General features: G+C 41.6%; 1 protein-coding gene across 1 annotated transcript in view; it reads left to right on the plus strand.

Annotated features, from left to right (window-relative positions):
- Positions 1-9,174: 9,174 nt before the first annotated feature.
- Positions 9,175-21,886, plus strand: part of GLI2 (GLI family zinc finger 2) — a 263,871-nt gene continuing 251,159 nt past the window's right edge. The window contains exon 1 of the mRNA XM_025164234.2: positions 9,175-9,574. The gene's annotated coding sequence lies outside the window, so the exon portion shown is untranslated. The remainder of the gene's footprint in view (positions 9,575-21,886) is intronic.

Consider the following 21,886-nt stretch of genomic DNA (forward strand, 5'->3'; position numbering starts at 1 on the left):
TTTCTCCTCCCCACTGCAACCTTTGGCCACAGGACTATAGTAGAGTTTGAATATTTGATGCTTGTGTCTTGCAAGCAATTTTCCTACTCCTTTTTATAGCTCTTATATAGTTGACATATTTGTATCCTGGCTGTAGAGAAGGAGGTCTAGAATAGGAAGTTTGTCTATCATGCAGGAGCAGAATCACCAAATTTATTACCCTCATTAAATAAAATGAGATTGCAAATATATTTCCATTTTGATGTTGAGAATGCCAAAACAAAACAGTACAAGATGGAGAAGTTCCCCATCTGGGTGGACTGTTGGAATTATTATATTAGGTTTGATTTCTTTGTTTTGGTAATTGTTTGAGTGATGGAATAATGGATCTCTGAGGTCTTTAAGACAAAGACAATGGGATGAGAAGAGCCCTACTGCAGTGTATGATATAATTGGGGGGTTGTAATTGCGAGCAAAATTAATGTAACCCCACAGCAGTGACCCATGGACAGGGAAACGATGTTCGAAGGCAAAGGACATCATTACTGAAGCAAGAAATGTTGATGCCCTGGCCTGAAGGGGCCTTCTGTGCTCCACTGGAGGAGACTCTTGTCTCCCCTTGCCCTCCAGCTCCTGGGATCCCATCATAGCAGCCTGATGGATTCCTTAGGAAATAAACTGCTGGCACACTGTTTTAAGAGTTGGAAGACCTCATGAGTGGAAGAGTTTGCAGGTTTTAATTCATAGCTCTTTTTTAAAAAAACTTTTTAGCAGCTCAGCTCCCTTCATACAGCTTCATCTGAAACTGCTTCTTGATTTTATTGCAAATCAAAAACGTTCACCAAAACAAGCATAAAAGAGGGGCAACACCTCCTACAAGTTATGTTGTCTTCTGTTTGCAAAGTAAAGAAAGGTCTTCTCTTCTCTTCTCCCCTCCCCTCGGCATGGACATTAAAAGGCATTGGACAAGACACTGAAGTTTGGGCCAGTTTAAAAGGACATAAAGTAAATACTAATGGACTGGAAGATGATACACTCAACTGGCCATTAGATGAGCCATACTCAGCTGTTGGCCAGATTGGCTTACAGTTCTCTTTCAGCATTATAAACATGACTCTTCTTACTGGGTTGTGAGATCAGAGTAGATCTGCAAATAGTCAAGTCGGTCCAGATCAAGTTAGGGTGTGCCTTAAAGTGGATTGAAAAAGGTTGGAAGTTGGAAAGGCTGGACATAAAGAATAGCCTCTCCCCCTCCCTCCGTCAGTATAATCTTTCTTCCTCATACACATCTTGTGCAATACTTTCAGAATGCCATCCAATGAATCCCAAGCACTGAATTCTGCTGGAAAAAAACAGAACTTATTTATTGGTGGAAATTATGACTCGGTGTTCCATTTTCTTTCCATCTCTACAAAGAAAGTTCAAGAGAAAATAAGGGAGCAGAGACAAAGTGTTCCCTGGGAAGTAAATATTTATCTCAGCACAATATTTATTTAACATCAATCTGCACAGCATATGAAGATACAAATGATCTACTCCATCCTCCAGCCACTCCAAGGCTTCTTTCTCTTATGTTCTGCTAAGGTAAAGGCATATCTTCCTCAGGTTAATGTACTTGATTAACATGTCTGTGTAGGGTTTTTCAGGAACAATAAAGTGGTTTTCCACTGCTTTCTTCCAGGCTGTCTTCTCGACTTTCCAACTAGCCTGTGTCCTGGCAGCACCATACTACCTGGATGTAGGCTGGGCTGCAGAGTCAAAAGGACCTTCTAGGGATCACCTGTCTAGGTGTGACTCTGTTAAGCTGTCTGAGGTATCAGCCAAGGTTTGCTAAGTGCTGCTAGCTAATAACTACTTGTTTTGGTTAGTTCAAAGGAATCAGAAAGGAAAGTGCATCTGCTCCAGCCACACCCTTTACCCATATACAAAAACTAACAATACAATGAAATGTTCCTAACTTTTTAATAGATGTGCTTATTAATAGACACTGTTCATGAAAGTAACGGATGTGCTATAGAGTCTTGCGCTAACTGATCAAAAGATTAGGCTGATTTGGAATAAGGTAACAGGAGACTGGGATAATATTCAGAAGACGCATGATACTATACACACACACACACTGTATATATAATTTTATTACATTTTTAAAAAATGAAGATAAAAACTAATACAAATTAATATAAAGTAAGGAAGAAAAAAGAAAAAGAAATCAAAGAGAAAGCTAAAAGTTCAAGAAAGAAAAAAAGAAAAATAGAAAAAAATATAAAGAAGTGGCTTCTGATCATCTTTCCAGCAGTTATAAATACAATTATAAATTTACCTCTTTCTCTAAAGTTATAACATGACTCTCTTCTTTCTATAATCTATCCTAATCATCAAAACCATAAATCGTAAATTCATTTTTTTTCTGTTTTATACAAAAAGCTGTAAATATAGATATTGTCTTTTCTCTGATCAAAGAAGTCAGTCTGGCCATCTCAACAAGTTCCATCATCTTCACCAACCATTCCTCCATTGTAGGCATTGCCGAATCTTTCCATCTTTGTGTATACATAATCTCACTGCAGTTATCATATACAAAATCAAAGTTCCATCAATTTTTTTTCAATTGTTTGTCCATCAATCCCAAAAGAAAGACCTCTGGTCTCAGTTGTATATTTAATTTTAGAATCCTCTGAATCAGTGTATGTATTTGAGTCCAGAATTTTCAGTCCCACTACTTTTGGGAATATGGCCTCAAGGGCCAAGTGCAGTGCTGCACCCAAAAAAAATTAAGTGCTCCCCTGCAGGAACTCCTAACCATTCCCTGGATCTAGTAAATGACTGAATGTTGGTTTACAAGAGAATACACGGTAACCAATGATCAGTGGATAGATGCATTCTCCATTGGAAGTAAAGCTTGTGCCATGATGGCAGGAGAATGAGAATTGGACCACAATGAGAGGAGTGGACAAGCAAATCTGCAGGACTCTAAGGCCCTATTCATACACCCCTTTCTTCATATTCTTGAGATAGGAGGAGACACTGTTGAATAAGAACCACTGCCACCACAGCATTCCTCTTACTACACCTCAGAAACAAGACTGGTGGATTTGCTGCCCTCCCACAGAGCTGTAATTAGCTGGTCCTCCTTCACTGCTGTCTGCTTCTCTCTCCCAGCCAGGACAAGGGTGGTTCCTTTGCTTTCCCTGCTCCTCTCCTGTTCATTGCCCCTTCCCTTATCTCCTTGTTTGCTGGAGAGCACCACAGCTGGCCCCAACACCAGCAGCAGCAATAGCAGCAGCAGGTCAGGCTGCACCTGGGCCAAGCGGGGATTCTTCCAAGAGTGGCAGTAAACTGCAGCTGTTGCTGTTGGGAGTGGCAGTGCTGCTCTCCAGCAAGGGCAGAGGGAAGGAAAGGGGCAAAGATAGAGAGAGGAGCAGAGAAGAAGGATCCCCCTTCACTGATCTTCGCTTGGCTCAGGGAAGAGGGACAGGCAGGCAGCAGATGAATGAGGTGGAGAAGGAAAGAGAGGCTGAGATCAGCACAGTGGGCTGCAGGGCGCTATTTCACGAAGTCTGTGTTTTTCTGAGCGGAAAAAAGAGAAAAGTTTGGTTGCCAGGCAAAGTACCAATCTCTGGCAACCAAAGCAGAAGTAGCCACAGAAGCACAGAGCCTGTAGCTGGAGGAGAGAGGAAGATCCTGCAGGAACCCAATCAGAGCTATTCAGGTTGCCAGTCTGCCTCAGGCTCCCTTCCAGGCAACACAGAAAGTTTTCATAGGAGACTTTCTTCCCTTTTCCAACGGAAACCATCACTCTCCTGCTGGATCCCCTGATTCTGCCTCCAGTCTGCAATGGACTGGCACTGAGACAGAACCTCTGCTGTGAGGCTATGCCTTCCATAAAATATAAGAGGGACATCCCAGAGCTAGGACAAAATGGCTGTGGGGATGAGCCTTGAGCAGCTGAGGGCTACTTTAAAGAATCCAGTTTGCAGCATGGGAATGTTTAAGGCAGTTGTTGTCCAAACTTGGCCACTTTAAGATGAGTGGACTTCAACTCCCAGAATTCCCCAGCCAGCATGGGGAATTCTAGGAGTTGAAGTCCACTCATCTTAAAGTGGCCAAGTTTGGACAACACTGGTTTAAGGAAATCGCATTCCTGGATGGCCAGGAAGCTGCTGTGGTCAAGACTGTCCATTGTTCAGCTGCATATAACAATGAACTGGGTTTGCCCTCTCCTAGAGAAGGCAGATCTGCCCAATTAGAGTATTGCAGTGTTCTTAATACGGATTCGCTCTTGAGATTGTTCAGAAACTGCAGCTGGCACAAAATACCGTATCTGGGGCAAATGCTTTCCAGCCTGTGCTTTTCTAATTGACTGTCTTTTTGTCTTCTTGATCCAGTGACTGGTTTGTTCCTAGGTCCAGCAGCCAAGAGTCAAGAAATCCAAAAGAAGGCTCAAATGAGAAGGTTGCCTCCCATAGAGAAGGTGTCTCTATGACAGCAGCCATGGAGTTTCCTCCCAAGAGAGGTCAGATTAGTTTCATTCCAGTAGATGTTATGTGGTGAGTGAAAATTTCTTTGGTGGTGCAGTCATTAACGTGTTGAATGTGAACTGAGCAGACCCAAGTTCTACTTGGATATAGAAGTTAGTGGTTAACTATGAGATGAAGCCACTCCAGAGAGTTTCCTGGAGTAAAATGAGGGAAGACCCTAATTTTACTTCCTTGAGCAATCAAAGAAAAGGTGAGATATAAATGCAATGAGTGAATGAATAATAAACATGATACCGAAGTTTTAATTCTTCTTGTTTTCAACTTTGTATTTAATTCTGTTTCAAGTTATTTATTTGTTCTGAATGTATCTATTGTCTAGCCTTTCAGAGAGGCACAAAGCAGCTTAAAAGCAAGAAAAGGCTTGGATGCAACCACATATAAATGTACAAAAACAGCACAATCAAAACTGAATAAATCTGAGCCAGATCTGAGGTTGTTTAGGCTAGAATGTACATATCAGTTTCCTAGAATGGCCAATTTGAACAAATACGTTTTTACAACTTTCAGCCACAAGCAAAAAGTCTGTAATCCAAAATTATTGTCAGTTCATATAAATTCAGGTACCCCCATCTGTCGTTTCTTTCTCTTTAAACAAAGTGTAAAGATGATGCAGTGTGAGTTTAAACCACAGGATATAATTCTTATTCCTTTTTACCTATTCTGATTTCCTTTTCTGTTGTTTCTTTCTTTGCTCATCTTAAGTATGGATTGATTGAGCAAGCCGGCATAAAACAAGTTCCTAATCAAGCTTGTTCAAATAACAAATACTTAAAAGTAACTATAGTTACTACTTTCAACATGATGACAAACCAAGTTTAGTTGAAAGTGGATATTGTCTAAAGGAGAAAGCAATTATCTGCTCATTTTCCCCATTACATATTATAATTTGACTTTATAGCCAGGTAAGATCAGTATCCCTGCTCCATTCACAGCACTACAACAAACCATGTGAAGGAATGGCCATCAGCAGCCATTTTAAACAATGAATGTATACAACTTTCATGTGGCCTGCAACTTGATGATTCATCAAAGTATCTATAACAGCAAAATATAACAGATGTTTATTATTAAATGGCTATAGCATTTAAATTTGGAAGTGAGCAGAGCACTGAATGTGATGGCTCCTATGAGGCCTCTGCTTAATCACTGACCCAAGCAGCTCCCTTGGATTACGAAGGAGCCAAGGGAGATATAGTAATGGTAGCAGAAAGCCAGAAGTGGACACAAGTGAGCCCTGGCAAGAGTGCATGATTAAAGTCCACAGTGGCACTAAGAACAGCAAAGTATCAATTCTTCTCCATGCTGTTCAAAATAGCCCAGATCCTTTTAGGGAAAAATGGGCAGGACAAAACCACTTGCAGGTCCAACAGATGAATCTGTGGGCTTCTTTGTGGTTAAAGTCTACCAATTGGAGCAGACACCAGTTGGACAAGGTTGAGTGTGGTATCTTGATGTTTTCACCTGGGACTCTTCAGAGATTGTGGAGTCTGAGGAAGTAGATGGACTTCTTTGTAGCTTGATTTCTGCTCTCTGTGGGCTTGATTGAGGTACTTGCTGGCTCCTTTGGATGGATAAGTGGGGCACAAGTGGGTGGATCCAGGAGGCAGTCAATACTTCTTTGAGAGAAGGGTAATATTGCCTATCCTGAAGAAGCCTTCTCTGAACCTGGCTGCTATGATAACTTTTGCCTAGTCTCCAACGTTTCCAATCATGGGACAGAAATGACATTGTTTGCTCTAATGGATTACCTGTCAGGACCTAGACAAGGGGCATGTGTTCTTCTTGGTCCTATTAGACCTCTCTAATATGTGACCATGGTATCTTTCTGGATTACCTGAAAGGGTTGGGAGTTGGGGACACCTTAAGTAGATGAATATGAATAGAGCTGAAGAAGAAATTCAACAGCCATTAGGTAAACACCAACCCTGGAAGGGAGGAGGGAATGAAAAAGAAAAAATGAAGATTGATTCTCTTTGGTATAAGACTGGGGAAAGAGAATCTCTGTCAGGCTTTATACAGTAGTGTTCCAGTAGTTCTTAGAGTGTCTGTTTCCTGACCTAGCCTACCTTGAACGGCTGACACTGTAGTAGGTAGTTCCACTACTTCCTGAGTAGGCAGTTCTAATGATGATCAAGGAGGGAGTGCTTAAGTCCATGGGTGCTCCATTGTGGGGTGTCAAAAGCTCAATGCTTTCCCCAATGTTATTCAACATCTGCATGAAATTGCTGAAACTGCTCATCCATCAATTTGGGACAAGGTGTTATCAATATGCCAATGACAATCAACTATATATCACCACCCTGGGCCAAGCCAGAGGTGCCATGGGAATCCTGTTCTTGTATTTGCTTTTGTGCTCTGTAGTTCACAGCCCAGAACTCATAAGGATTGGGGCAGTCTACAAATAATGTTAAATAAATAAACAAACAAATAAATACATTTCTAAAATAAAGCATTTGGGTCTTTAATTTGCTTGAAAACCATAGCTTCTGACCTTTCACTTAATCTCAGGTATTCAGCGACTGGTTTGATCACACAATGTCTCTGTGTTGCATCCTGATTCAATGAAGTCACGAAGGAGTAGAAGAAATGTGTACACCTAGTTCATCTTCAGATGGATTCAGATGATGCCAGCCATGTGGCATTGATGAGGCACAATCATGAGACATTGTGGAATTTACAGTTTAGTATGTTGATTTCCCATCACACTTCAAAGTAGTTCTATACATTCCTATACCCATTCAGAATATACTCTGCATGATTTATGATGTCTTGGTCCACCTTGCAGCCTGAGCCTATATCACTACCTAAGTGAGCCGTTATACATACACGCAGTCCGCCTGAAGTTTATGCTGGAACAATTGCACATGCTGATAACAAATGCCTGTGTACTGTTTGGCCATTTCCACATGGCTTGAAGTTCAGCCTACTTGGACATTACCCAAATCAGCCTTCTCCTTTCACACATTCTCCACAATTTCCAACTGTAGCATGGCTTTTACTACATCTTCCAGGATTCCAACAAGCTTCTTACGGGAGACGTTGTCCAAAACCATGCTTCTTGAGAAATATGGAATTGGAGGCCAGTAGATCTGGAAGGGAGGGTTAACCTAATTTTTTCATCCGTTGCATTAATTGTTCATCTTTACAGTTTCTCTTTTTAATGATGAATCAGTTTATGTGTTTGGCCATCACACAGCTGTGGGTACTCTTAAATTGGCTACCACATGAGGTGGTCTTTGGTTATACAAATAGTCATGCCAGAACCACTGCTTAATGGGAAAGCAGTGATGAGAGGAGAAAGCAATGCTCAATAGTTGGAAGGACACTTACTCTCCATCGATTATACAACAGTGTGAAGAACTTTCCTATCTTTGGACAAGCACTGTACCACTGGGAGCCCCAGTGAAGAATTCTTGAGATACTTGGACAGCACATACTAACGGAGATGTTTAATTTCTCATTGTTTCCTGTTAAGTAATGGTAAAGACTTTTTCTTGTTGACAATGATTCCTGGCAATCATACAGAAGCCCTTGCCTTCTTCCAGAATGCGTTTCCAACTTCCCAATCTAGCTACAGCCTTGAGATTTCCTGATCTTCTTCCAACCAAGTCTTAACGGGGTTCAACCCTGGTTGGCATTTTTGAGATTGGCTGAGTGCTTATGTTAAGCGAACTGATTTAAATATTAATAATTCAGCTGTATGAAACATACATCTATATTGACTGGTGTATTTTTATTTATTAAGTTGACACATTGTCAACTGCATTGGAACTCATAACAGTTGTCAAGATGAAAACATCTGTATGTGGAATAAAATTTTTGATCCATATGTGGAAGCTCTGACTGTGACCTTTTTCTATTCTTTTCTCCCCTTGTCTTTTTTCTCTTTCATATAAACTAAAATAAACACACCCATCTCTCTGATGAGGGCATGAAACTATGCCATCTGGCAACTCTAAGAAAAGAAATTGCCACAGTGGCCTGACCCACAAGAAATTACACCGCAGCCACGGCCACTATAGGGGTTAATCCCAAACCACTCGAGCAAATAAGTCTGCGCTGGAAACAGGGTTCTACAGTAACCCGTCCCAAAGAACTTCTCGGGAGTTTGGTCGCCCGCGCCTTCGAACGCAGGAACAACGCGCGCGGCTGCAGCGCTTCGCTTGCCCGGGCCGCCCACGTGACCGGAGCGTCGGCCAAAGTTTGTACGCGCGCGTGTGTGCGAGAGACCCACTTATGAGGGGCATCTTCTTTTTCTTCGAGCTCAACTTGAGATGCTTAATTCCCGCTGCGCCGGCTTCTTCTTTCGTCTCTTGCTCCGGCACTCGCTGCACCTCCTTTCCACTCCGGTACGCGGGGAAGGCCGGCCTCTCTGGAAGAGCTAATGGTGCAGTTGACTCCAGGGCGGGGAGGAGGAGGAGGAGCACCCGCCGCGGATTAGAATGAAAACAGATCAGTCAATGGATTTGGGTTCCGGAGATCATCTGACTTGAGTTAACAAACCCCAACTGGGTTTCAAAGTTGGGAGAGAGAAAAAGTTTCTTTTCTCCTCCCCTTTGGGTCACCCCCCCGTTTTCTTTTTTAACTTTCCTCAATTGGCGGTGGGCGAAAACAGAACTCTCCTCTCTCTCTCTCCTCCTCCTCCTCCCCCCCTCCGTCTGCCTTAATTTTCCCCCGAGCGTGCGTGTATTGATGTCCTACGCAGGGATGATGGATGGCAGAAGGACAGAAATACGCCAGCAGCAGGGGCGCTCGACACTTTTTTAAACTCTCCCGGCCCCTCTCCTTCCCCCGGCGATCATCAATGAGCCTCGGAGCGGGAGAAAGAAGGGAAAAGAATCCGGACGAGCTTCGGCAAGGGTTGGCGGTGCCGGCGGCGGCAGCAGCGGCTTCGCCTTTCTTTAAAAGGGGGGCAGAGCGACGGTGCACAAAAGGGAAGGACGACCGGAGGACCCGACTCGCTCTTCCGCACCCCTGAAGTGGACGATGGGGAGCTGGGCTCGCCGTCCTGCTCTGGAGCCGGAACAGCCGCTGGCCGCGTGAAAACTTCTCTTAGGGTAAAGTCGCGGCTCCCGTAGAGCCGCTCATGACTTTTTTCCCCCCGCGGCGTATCGGAATTCTCCTGGGGAGGGGCCGGAGGGGACGCGGCTCCAGGAGCGGCGATTCCTCCGCTTCCTTTGGAGAGGACGGGGACGAGGGAGAAACACGCGTTTTCCCGCCGTCGTCGCCTCCCCCCTCCTCTCGGGTGGGTGTGACGGCCCAAAGGAAAAAAAAAAGTTGGGACGGGTCGCCCCCGCGCAGGAAGGGATTGCAGCCCGGTTGCCAGGGCGGAAAGAGAAGGAGAGGAGGATGCGGCTCCAAAACTTAGCGGCCGCGCCTGGCTGCTCCGCTGCAGTCGAAGAGAGCGAGCTGGCCAGGGGCGCGTGGGAGAGAAGGGGATCAAATTGGCCAGGCCCGACACGGTGGAATGTGAAGCCGAGCGAAGGGGGAATCCGACCTCCTGTCCCGCCGGCCTTCTGCAGTGGGGCGGGGTGTGTGTGTGGAGAGGTCTCCGCTGCTTTCGCCCTCTTTGTGGGCAGGTCAATTTGAAATCGCCTCTCTCAGGTGGAGAGTGTGCTGGTTCATTCAACGACCAGCGGCTCGACTCGGCTCCGTCTCCTCCCCTCTCCGCACTTGCACAGGTTTGCGGGAATTTAGCGGACGCTGCGTGTGGCGGTGGTGATGGTGGGCGCCCCGCACTTGCCTGCAAAGCGATTTCGGCAGCGCTCCGGGACTATTTTGCGGACGCTTGGGACGGAGCTCTAAGATGCGTGCGTGCGTGTGAATGTGCTGCTGGAATGCTTCTCTGGGCGTGCGGCGACCTAAGGCGGTAACCTCGTGGCGCTGTGATGTAACAGTCTGACAGTCACTCCGTTGCAACGCGGGGTTTATTTTTGTATCTTTCCAGAGACAGAGAACGTGGCCGAGGTTCCTGTAGGCTGATTTCCTGGGGGTGGGTTGGGGAGCGGGGGAGACCTCTGGATACGAGTTAACTCCGCGCACTCGTCTCCTAGCCATGGTGTTTTCTCCCCCTCCCCAACCCAGCCTTCCCGGGTCCCCGAAGCAATCTTTCAGCGAGTATATTTGCGAAGGAATTTCAAACATCCATCCCTGCAACTTGATCCGCGTGTGTCGGGGAGCGGCGTGGAGTGAACTGGGCGCCAATCCCATTAAGGGTTTGAAGAGCTGGGGGATTCTCTCTCCCCCACCCCAAGGCTGAAAACAATTGTACAGAGAAGGAACTCAGCTCATCAGGGATGCCTTTATTAATCACCTCCGCCTCACCGCAAAACACACTCGCACCCGATTGCTGTCATTTGCTGGGGTTTCCCTGTTAGAAATTTCCAGTCCCGGCAGAGCTGCACACTTTGCCTCCAAGAGTTGCTCGAGGCGCTGTTAGGCTTGTGCTTTACTTCACTGGAAGTCAGTCGAGATGGGAAACTTAGCGGTCACCACCCGCAAAAGAATATCGCGAATAATAGCCAGGGGCACCTTGTAGCTTCCCTTCTCCAGGGGGCCGAGGTTTGGGAGCGGTTGTTACTTTGACCCTGTGGGGTTGTAAAGCTGTGTGAGGAGATGCTGTGAAGTTTGGGGCTGATTTAAACCCGGAACAGCTGGCAACATAGAGTTTAAGTTTCTCATTTAATTTATCTCATCTGCACATACGGCAACATAAAAAACTTTTTAACACTGTTGGTCAGCTTTCATCCCAAAGGCCACAAAACTTACAATGTATTGGACAAAGTTACACAGTAGAGAAAATAAAAACAAAACAAATTTTAAGAAGTGGGAAGATTCATCTGCACTGAATGTGAAGGCTAACTTTCTGTGTGCGTGGTATATTTACAGACGTTATTCTGACAAACTCCACTACCCCGTATCCTTGAGTTTATGTGAGTTTACTCAGCAGTAAGTTCATTTTTTTTCCAAATGAGCGTTTCTTCCTGACAAGTGCAAGAGACAGCAACATGGGAACAAAATTCAGAATGTGTTTATTCAAAATAAAACCAATTGAGTCCAGGAAAATTTTGGGCTGGAATACACCCATTACAGTACAGTATATAGAAATGAATCCACTGGCATAGAGTGAACATATCTTGATGTTTTGTCTTTTAAATCCATATTACACTTAGTGTATGTTGGTTTCTTTTATTTTATACAGTTTCTCAAATACTATATCTGTCTGTGTACACTTTTGCAGCTCTGGGTTTTGAAGTTCATGTACTATTGACTGTTGCCAATAAAAAGAGCAGTTGTAAAAATCTCTCTCCTTTTTATGCAGTTGGGTCTCGGGGGATGCCCAAGAATTTGAAAGTAAACGTTTCTCTTGCCTGCTGCATAAAATAGCATTTAAACAAATATTGTATTGGCATGTCCTATGGACCCAGTGCCAAAAGGATAGAGTAAATAAATGATAAAATCCAAAATATACAGAAGGAGAAAAACTGATTTCTTGCAAAGCTGCACTGATCTGTTCTGTTTGTTCTAGCTACCTTAGATTTAAGTGAATCCCCTTTTTGTGACTTTCTGTGTACGGGGTTGAAGGTAAAGCAGATTTACTTACATTTGTGTGTGTGTGTGTGTGTGTGGAAAGCAAACCAAATTGCTTTCCTTCACATGGGAAAGAAATTCTTACAGATATCAGTGGGCTTTTCCTAGCTGCAAATGCTTGTTGCACGTTGTTCACACACCAGTGTCTACTGCACATGTGTGTGTGTGTGTGATTTTTAAAGTTTGCCTAAAGTGATTTCTATTTTGTCCCATGTGCCAGGAAATGTTGACACCTGCCTTTGACTTGTCCTCAAAATAAATGACAGAGTATAACGTCTCAACTGGCATGGTCTTTTCTCTCATGTTGTCTCTCAAACAAATTACTCTCAGTGGAACCTTTTGTGGGACAATTAAACATAAGGCAACTTCCAACAATCTTGCTAAGAAAACTGCAGAGTCTATATATATAACTTTCCTAAAGGCTTTAGATAGGCTGCCCATAATTTTTAAAAGATAGAAAAAACAATTAACATTGAACAGTTTCTTTTTAGTGACTTTTTTCATTCTGTGGTGTGCCTTTCCAAAAGAGATAATCTTGAAAATGCAGGTGAGGTGGAAGAGTAATTTGATCCTGAATCCTCTTGTCTTAAGTGAAATGCCCAGAAATGTAACAAGTGTTCTGCAAAAGAAAATATGTCCTCAGAAAGATGGGTTCCAGCTTCCTTTTAATATCCTTCTTTCTTAACCTAGCAAGGAGGGAATAGAGGTGGAGGTATCTCAGTATGTATAAGTGGTGTTTCCCTGTGGTTATGTTCATTTAAAAAGAAGATGAAATATTCAAGCCATTTCCTGTTGCTTTTTCTCTTTTCCTCTGTTGGATTTTGATTAATTGATGCATGACATGCCTAATATTGCTGGGTTTATACGTGGAAGTTTTATTTTTGGAATTCTGATAAACTTGAAATGACACAGTATAAAGGTAGTGCAGGAGAACAATATGCTGAGAAACAAAACCAAGCTGAATAGTTACAAAAAAGATAAGCAGATAGTGGAGGAATTGTATAGTCAGTTTAGGGTGGTCTTTAAAACTTTCTGAGGTGCTGCAGCAGAATGCTTTCTCCCCCCCCCCCCCAAGTACATCTGTTGGTTGTATTGCATTCTGAGCAAATGTGAATGAGATGACAGCTTTATCACTCACATTTAATTTCCCACAAGGTAAAAACCTTGTTGACTATATGGGCAATCCTCTGTCAAGGGTTAATTGGATTGCATCCAAAGAAATACATCTATGCAAAATGTAATGTACTTTTATATTTAAATTACTTGATTTGGGGTACAATTTGCTGTACTGGCACCTTGAGAGTTGCAGGACAGAGAAAGAGTTTGGAAGCAGTGGTTACTCACAAAGCTTCCTTCATCAGTTTAGTATATCAAGAGTTTTCAGTTTTGTTTAGGACATAGATCTTCTTGACTTTTGAAAAAAATCATAGCCTTGAACGTACACTTTTTCAGGGGCATCTCCTACAAGAGCAATTTCTTCTAGAGACATTCAAAGCATTTTATAGAAGCTGAATAAATGTTGCTACCCTTGCTCCCTCAACTTCTGGTGGCCTACTGTAAGCCAGTTGTTTGCACTGTGTCCTGAAAGATACACAAATCCTTCAAGCTTTTTGTATTCTCAGAAGTGCCTTGTTCACAACGGAGTTTCCAGGACAGATTAGCAAAGAAAGCAAATGCAGCAAGCAGCTTTCCAAAACTCTCTCTCTGTATTTGTGTAGCAAATACCCCACCATTGCTTTCCTTAGAGTGAGCACACTTCACCATCTTACCCAAAGATTTTTGAAGTAGTAAGTTAAAAAAAAAAAAAGAGCTTATTTTGAATGCCTCCTCTTTAAAAAATGTGGTTATTATCTAATTATGGCTTCAAGCCTTCTCTAACACTTCATGGGCTGTGAATGTTTGCCTGTAAGCTGCTGCTGGTTCAGCTGTCTGAATTTCTATGAATGAAGTAAATTGCACTGTGTTAATTTGCTTGAAAAGTGTTTGACGTATACTCAGAATTAGGGTGACTATCAGAAAGAATTAACATTTTGAAGGAAAACCCTTTAGGGTCAATTATTTCTTTAACACACACAGCCATAATGACAACAACATTCTTACTTAAAAGTGGCTAAATTTTAGCATAGTTGTATATACTCACTGGACACTTACTGTGTGATCCTTGCACTTAAGGATAAAATGCAGAAGGAGATATGCAATTTGGAATATTATATTCCACAAATTGAGTGACTCTGTGGGTAGGGTAGTAGCAACAAGGACTCTTTATATGGATTGTACTTGAAGATTATACATTTTATCCAGGAGTCTTATGGAGACATAACTGAGTGAAACCATTTGTTTAAATCCTGAAGAATGTTTATGAAGTTCAGTTTCTGTTCATCTTGGTTATCCAGAGTAGCAGGGCCAGAACTCACAGAGATTTGTAGTAACACAAGATATCAATTCAGAGTTTCCAGTTTAGAAAAACATTTCTTCTTCTTCTTCTTCTTCTTCTTCTTCTTCTTCTTCTTCTTCTTCTTCTTCTTCTTCTTCTTCTTCTTATTATTATTATTATTATTATTATTATTATTATTATTATTATTATTACTGTTACTTAGTTCCATTCAGTGTATGAATGAAATAAGACAGGCTAAAATTCTAGATGCTGAGTTTCTGTTTCTTCCTTCTTTTCAGTCTTCATTTCTCTCATCTGAAAGGCTTTTAAAAGAAACCTTACCCTGATTGAAGACTTTTTCTCCCTCTTTGCTGCTAAAAAGAGTAGGTGGGAACAGAACCCACATTAATTTTGTGCATGGGGGAGGTTAAGCTTTAAGCAGGCTCTGAAGTTTTGGGTTAACTTGAATAGGTTAATGTATTTTTTAAAAAAAAAAAGAAAAAAGAACACACATTGGTGGGAAGTGTGTTTTAACTCTGAGTGCCCGATCCCATCCATTAGCATAAGAAAACCAGTTTTAGTGCATTTACTATTGTATTGACTGAAGAGTTCCAACAGTCAGGAGGAGAAAGAAAGTGAAAAGCTGTAAAGAAATGATGGCCTATTCAAATTCTTCAGCAGCCCAAAGCTCTGGTCATCTGGCTCTGAAATCAGGATCTCCCTTTTATCTCCCTTTTGCCTTTCTCTTGCCTTTTTCACACGTTCACTTTTGTCAGGGTTTATTGATCATGTTTTCTTCTCTGCAAATCTGTGGAAAATTTAATGAACCAAAAACAACAGTGAAATCAAAGGGACCTTTAGCAATAGGTTGAATTCTGCCTTCCCCTCCAGCGCCCCTTCCCATCTTTTAGCTAGAGAAATCCTCTCTCTCATTGTGTCCCTACTGTAAGACATACAGTAGAAAGTGCAGAAAACAGCTGCGCTCCTAACGGTTCAGAGGGAGAAAGTTTGTGTAATGTGCGTGACCCGACAGAAAGCCCAATTATAAATGCTTTTCTCCCTCTTTTGATACCTTTGTGAGGGTCAGAGGCAAGGCTCTTGGCTGCTCACAGGGTAGCTTATGATAAAGTATTTCCTTTCGGTAGAATGAAGCCCATTAATTGCCTGGCATTTAAACCCGAGTTGCAATGATTGCTGATTACCAGTCCTTATTTACAGCCTCAATTGTTTTAGTGCCCTGATCTTTGCACATTCCACATCTGCCTTGCCTCGGTGCTGCCTTGGCGTGTTTTATGATGCAAATGTTTTTGTCAACTTGCAAATAGTTTCAGTATCTGGATGATCTCAGGTGGTGTGGTTGAAATGCAGCTCCTTTCCTCCCAGTTGGACTCGAACCCTGTAATTAAATGGGGCTTCCAGACCAATTATGCTCCTAGGTTTTCTTTCAAGCAACTTATGGGGGGTGGGAGTCATTTAAACTGTTCCCTCTTTATGATTCAGTCATACTTGATTTCTAAGACACTGAACGGTAGTTATTCTTAAGTCTCCTGTTTTATTTCTTTTGTGTGCATGTCTGGCAGGATAGTGGAAAACTGAATTTAGCACATGCAAGATACTTATCTTCTATTAGCTTCAGATAATGTCTCCCAGATAGCCACATTTTCTCATTGGTCTGTGGATATTTTGTAGGACAAAGTACTTTATAAGCAATCTTTTACTTGATTCCCAATAACTTGTGGCTGCTTGTTAAATTGTAATTGTGCTTAGCCAAATTTGCTGACTGTCCTAGAGAAATGTGATGAATATATGAAAGTGGATGCATGTGAGCACATACCAACATTTTTTTGGTAACAAGCTGGTGAATGGTGATGATCATATTTGTTGCCTATTAACAATCACTAATGAACTTCTTAGATGCTTTTTCTGTCCTCAACATTTGTATGGCATTTTTGTATTCACATAACACCAGGTCTTTAACTTGATTGTAATAATAGTTGCATTCTGTTTTTTTTTTCTTTTTAATGGAAAACTAAGACTGCCTGTTAGCTAAAAACGCAATCAAGGAATAGCTCATCCTCAACTATCATTTTCTGGGGATACATGAAAAGAAATGGCTAAGAGAGCATGAAGTTTTGTTTTGTTTTTTTAAAGATTCTGTGAGGAAGTTAAGGAAGATTTTTGGATGAGTCTGACTAGCTTGGGTACAGAAAGAGAGGCCTTAGCTCAATGGTAGAACTTGTGTTCTCTGTGCTGAAATTTCTGGATTAATCTCTGGTACTTCCATTAAAAGGAACTCTGATCACAGATATCATAGAGAACTGGTATTAATCAGGGGAGTTCCGATGTATACAGTGTTCACCATATCAGAACTAAAAAAGTGTCCTTTGAGTTAAGCTTGATTTCTGGTGACAACGTGGACAAGCCCATGTAGTTTTCCTGGGCCTTGCCTTCTTGAATGTGGGGTGTTTTTTTTCAGCTTCCCAGACTAGTGTATTATCCTAGTATTTCCTGGCTGTCTCTCACCCAAGGATAGGAAACAAATAGTCATCCAGATTAGTTTGTCTCAGCAGATTTTGCTTACAATATCAGAGATGCCTTTCTTGCTGGCTTTTTAATGTGTTTCTGGACCACCATAAAACTCTGCCAAAGCTTCCTTTTCCTGCTTTTGATTTATGGTGCATTAACACATGTCAGGTAGAAACAAAAGAGAGTAAGCAATTATATATCAGTGAAGGAATGTACATTTTTTAAATTTTACAGATAGGTATGGAGTTTCTCTGTAGGTGCAACCAAACTGTATTTGTATAAGCCAGTTTGCAGCTGAATTCCAAGGGTCCTTTCATTTCTATCAGAATGAATATTTGAATGGTTCCCCCATCAAATAATGATCTACATCCATCATATAGCTATTTGAAAATAGTCTTCAGAGTTGTAGTCAGGAACACTGGCTATCTCATGCATTTGTCTGATCCACCATGAGCTTTTAAGTCAGTCTTCTCCAGCCTGGGGTCCTCCAAAAAGGAACCCACAGCAGGCAGAATTCCCAGCCAGCATGGCTTATCTGCAGAAAAAGACAGGCCACACATTCAGTCACCTGCTTCAGGAAAGCTGACAGAGATGGCATAAGAGTGAAAATGTGATGCTCAGTTGTGGCACACCAAAATCATGGGACTTGGAGATCAGTGGCCTACATGGTTTATTTCTGAAGTTCAAGACTACTTAAGAAAGCTGGTCAGCCAGTCACCCATCCAAGTGCTGGCCAAGTTGAAACCTATTTTGCTTTAACAATTGGACTGTTTCATTGAAGTGACCTTCCCATGTCCCACCCATTTGCTCACTGAATGCAGGAGCGGGGAACAGGTTTGGACCCATTTTCCACCTGATGGTAGGCCTGCATTTGGCCACATCATAGTGTGGTAACCATCTGGAATATTATGGGCATAGTCCATGAGTGCAATTCCACTGATTGTCCAGCATTCATTAAAATCATGAGGATTTAGATGAGGAATGGCAACAAACCTAGAATCAGAATTTAGCTCTCTGTGTTGAAAAATAATGGGATATACAGTACTTACTTCTCACAAATGAAATATTTTCAGTTATTCTCTCCCATCATCTTCATTAATATTAATACATTTTTCTTGTTTCATACTGACCTTGTGGGGTGATAATAGAGCATTCTCCCCTTTTTTTAACCAGTTGGCAAAGAAAGGGTGTGTGTGATCTGTTGATTAAGGAAATATCTGTTAAAAGAACATCAGGTCTATAAGACTTAAGATTCTTTTTAGAGGGATCCTTAGCAAGGGCCCTTTTGTGAGTAGAGGACGATACAATAAGTCAGGAGCTTCTGAGCTGCATCTGTGAGGAACTGGAAGGGCCCCTGAAGTACACTTGTGTTAAGTTGAATTGATTGAGATTTAATAGCTGTTAGTGGCTCTGAATGGTAATGATTTTCTTGAGTATCTTTGCTACAGCTTGACATTAATAACCAGTGGACGTGTGTGAGCGTGAACCAAACATGTGATTTACTTCTAGAGATGCATTCACCCACCCTCCTTTTTAATAATTTAGTTATTTTGACGCTTAAAAAACAAACAAACAAACAAACAAAAAACCTTTGGGTTTGAGAAGCACGTATATCTTGCCAGTTTAATTTTGTTCTCCAGAGATTGTGGGTGTTTTTTCTTTTCTTTTCAGTATAAATCAAGTCATTATATTGCTGGGTGTGATGAATTTGTTTTACATGCCATTATGAATTAGTGTTATGCAAATAGAAGTTATACCAGTATCACAATTTACTTAATAATAAGTCTCAGTATTTCAGCCCGTTTCTTATATTATTGATTGTGTTTATGTGTGATGATGATGATGATGGGCTGTTTGCTATTTGAGCATATCTTGATTATTGTGGATTAAGGCATTTCAAGTGAATTTCCCAGTTTGGGGATGTGAGATTTTAAGAAAGAAAGTGGGAAGAAAGAAGAAATCTGGGATTATTTCAAGTCATATTATGAGGAAACATGCCTTGCATACCATGTCAATTTTTTTTTTATGTAAGTTATGTGGATATCACATTTATATCATTTATATATCTGTGTGCAAAGCAGACAACAAACAACTTCAATTGCTGTAAACAAGATTTGTGGAAAAATGAGAGAAATGACAGTAGAAGAGGATAGATTGAGCATGATCGAAATGGACATTGCCATTCAGAGGGGGGAAAATCCAAACTCTGATGTACAGTAGATTGGTCCTAAATGCTTGTTTGCCATGTTGGGACTGGCAGGGAAATGGAAGGCAATGTTTAATCAGCAGAAAGAGATTAATAATTTATAGGGAATCTGTTGAGTTTATATGGACTGAGCCATGTGAAGGATTAATTTTTTTCCTTCATTTTGTGTGAAGGTCAGACTGCCATTTGCTATATGGAAAAGAAGAAGTGCTCTGCCTGAGTACAGAGACTTTGGGGCTATATTGTTTTGGGCTAATAGACAAAAAATGACTATTATATGTAGACATAATTTGTGGATTGCTGCCCATTGGTGAATGTCTGTATTGATCATACTTTGCTTTTTTCTTGTTTTCACTCAAAGGTTAAGGAAAGAGAAGGACAAATGACACATAAATACAGCTCAAATTGCTGAATATGGGGGTAGATTTTAGCTTTGCTTTTCAAAAATGGAAGTCTTGTGAATCAGATAATTGACAGTCCTTCAGTCTGTCATTTTTCTTCTCAAATACAGAAACAAAACACCTTGGTTTGATACATTGGTTATGGTTGGGCTCATGATCATCAATTTTGCCTTTGATAGCTCAGTGGCCGAAGGATCAAGGTTTAAAGTCTAGTTTTTACTGCCCAAAATGCTGTGCCATTTATGAAATACGTTCCACCTGTTAAAACTTGCACTAAAGTTAAGAGTGTGGGAAAATGAAAGGTTGACTTTAAGCAGGAGAAAAGCACAAAACCACCAGAAAGATAACCAGTGAAATGAACCCCATGTATAATGTGATTCTTCTGTATGAAGAATTTGCACAGAAGTAGCTCCCTTGATTTACACCTGCTGTAAACTCACCAGTATTCGGTGTATGGGATTATGAATCATAAATATGCCCACATTGCTGGATTTGGAACAGGCAACGTGGATGGAATGTAAGGGATGCAGGACTTATAGGGCAGAATAGGGTTGCCTCTATGAGGTATACAAGCTGCACTTGCATTTCCATAATACCTCAAGCAAATGATGAAAAACATACAGACCTGTTTTTGAGGGAGTGGTGTTGCATTATTAGAAGTTGGCCATGTTGTGTGAGAGTATGCACAATATTTAAGGAAATTGGCCAATCCTAAATAAGGCTAATTTTGCTTGTTTGGCCATGACTGATCTGAATGCCTCCTTGTTCTTTATGGTTATGCAGCACTATAAATGTCTGCTTTATGAAACCCTGTTTTGAAGATTCTATTACAGCAGACAAACTCCATGTTCTCCACACACCCATCATCCCTCAAGGTATCAGGCTACTGAGGCTCTTGACTGCAAGTTGCTCTGCCCTTCACCTGAAGAGGTGACTTCATAGAGTAGATGTAATGTCTTGTTTTCTTTGGCTAAGTGTCATTACTTGTAGAATCAAAAGCTGGGTCTCCTGTACCTTCTGAGCACACCAGAATTACCCGTCATTCAGAACAGTTGTGTCACTCTTGCTCTACCCAGACCAGAGAGCTCTCAGTTCTTGGTGCAAGGGTTCAAACAAAGTGCAGTGCTGCAGGTGCTGCTTTTATTGGCCAACTTGCTTTTGGTGTCCCACATTCTTTGTTCCTTTTTACCATCAGTAACATAAGATATAATACATAGAAGCTACAGAAACTAGATATCCTGTGTTGTCTAGTAGGTCTCCCTGGCAGTTATCCTCTTTGAGGAACTCAGTGCTGATTATAGCTTGCACAACATCCTCCATCTTTTTGTGAGCTGTTCACATGACTATGGCCTTTATTCCTCCATTGAATTCTTCTCTAAAATTCTGGTTCTTCTGGTCAGGAAAGGGATCTTAAAGGCCTCATGCTCTAAGAAATGAAAATATGTTTCCTTACCTAAAAGGAGATTGCAACTTTCAGAGATGCAGAGTGCCATGGGTTCATCTGAAGATGACTCCTTGGTAGATCCAGTGATCCCACTGAGCCCTCTGCACAAATAAAGCACAACTGTACTGGTATGGCTTTTGACATCTGGACCGACTTACCGTCTAGCTCTCTGCCTGTGAATAACCCTTTTTAGTCTTTGAACTCGGTTCAGTCCTTGACCCAGGATATGATGTAATGTATCCTGGTGACCTTAATTCATTATATACTGTTAATTTCTGAGTCAATATTAAAGTGGTATGGAACATGTGGGCATGCATGTTGTGCCTGCCAGGAACACCTTAAGCCCAATGTGTCTTTTCCAAGATCTTCCATAGGAGCCCAAGGAAAGATGTGGCTGCTTTAAGGTGTTCTGAATAGGTGCTGTGTGTGTACCTCTATGTGTTCTGAATCACAGCTGCCCTTTGAACTCAGCTCTGATCTCTAACCTATGTAGTTATTACCTGCATCATTAAAAATACATTATAGTGACCATCCCAAGAGCTAGCCAGATACAGGTATCAAAGAAACACATAGGAACATAGCTGGACTAATAATGTGGCACCAGGACTACTATCTTTGGGCTGCAACAAAATCTGGACAACCACTAGATGGTATCAAAGAGATGTAGAAAACTCTAATTCTGTGCTGCTGTCTCATATTGGCACCCTAAATCTGGTAGTCCTAATGAACCTCTAAAGTACAGTTGTATTATTAATTTTCCCCAGTTGTCTTTATTTTCTAGAGGAACCAGTAAGACAATAAAACTCCCTGTATTTTCATGTGTGCTAT

The sequence above is a fragment of the Python bivittatus genome, unplaced genomic scaffold (genome assembly GCF_059951505.1).
Source record: "Python bivittatus isolate LINGU-HERP-01145 unplaced genomic scaffold, Pbiv_v1 ctg000480_np1212, whole genome shotgun sequence".
Classification (NCBI taxonomy): Eukaryota; Metazoa; Chordata; class Lepidosauria; order Squamata; family Pythonidae; genus Python; species Python bivittatus.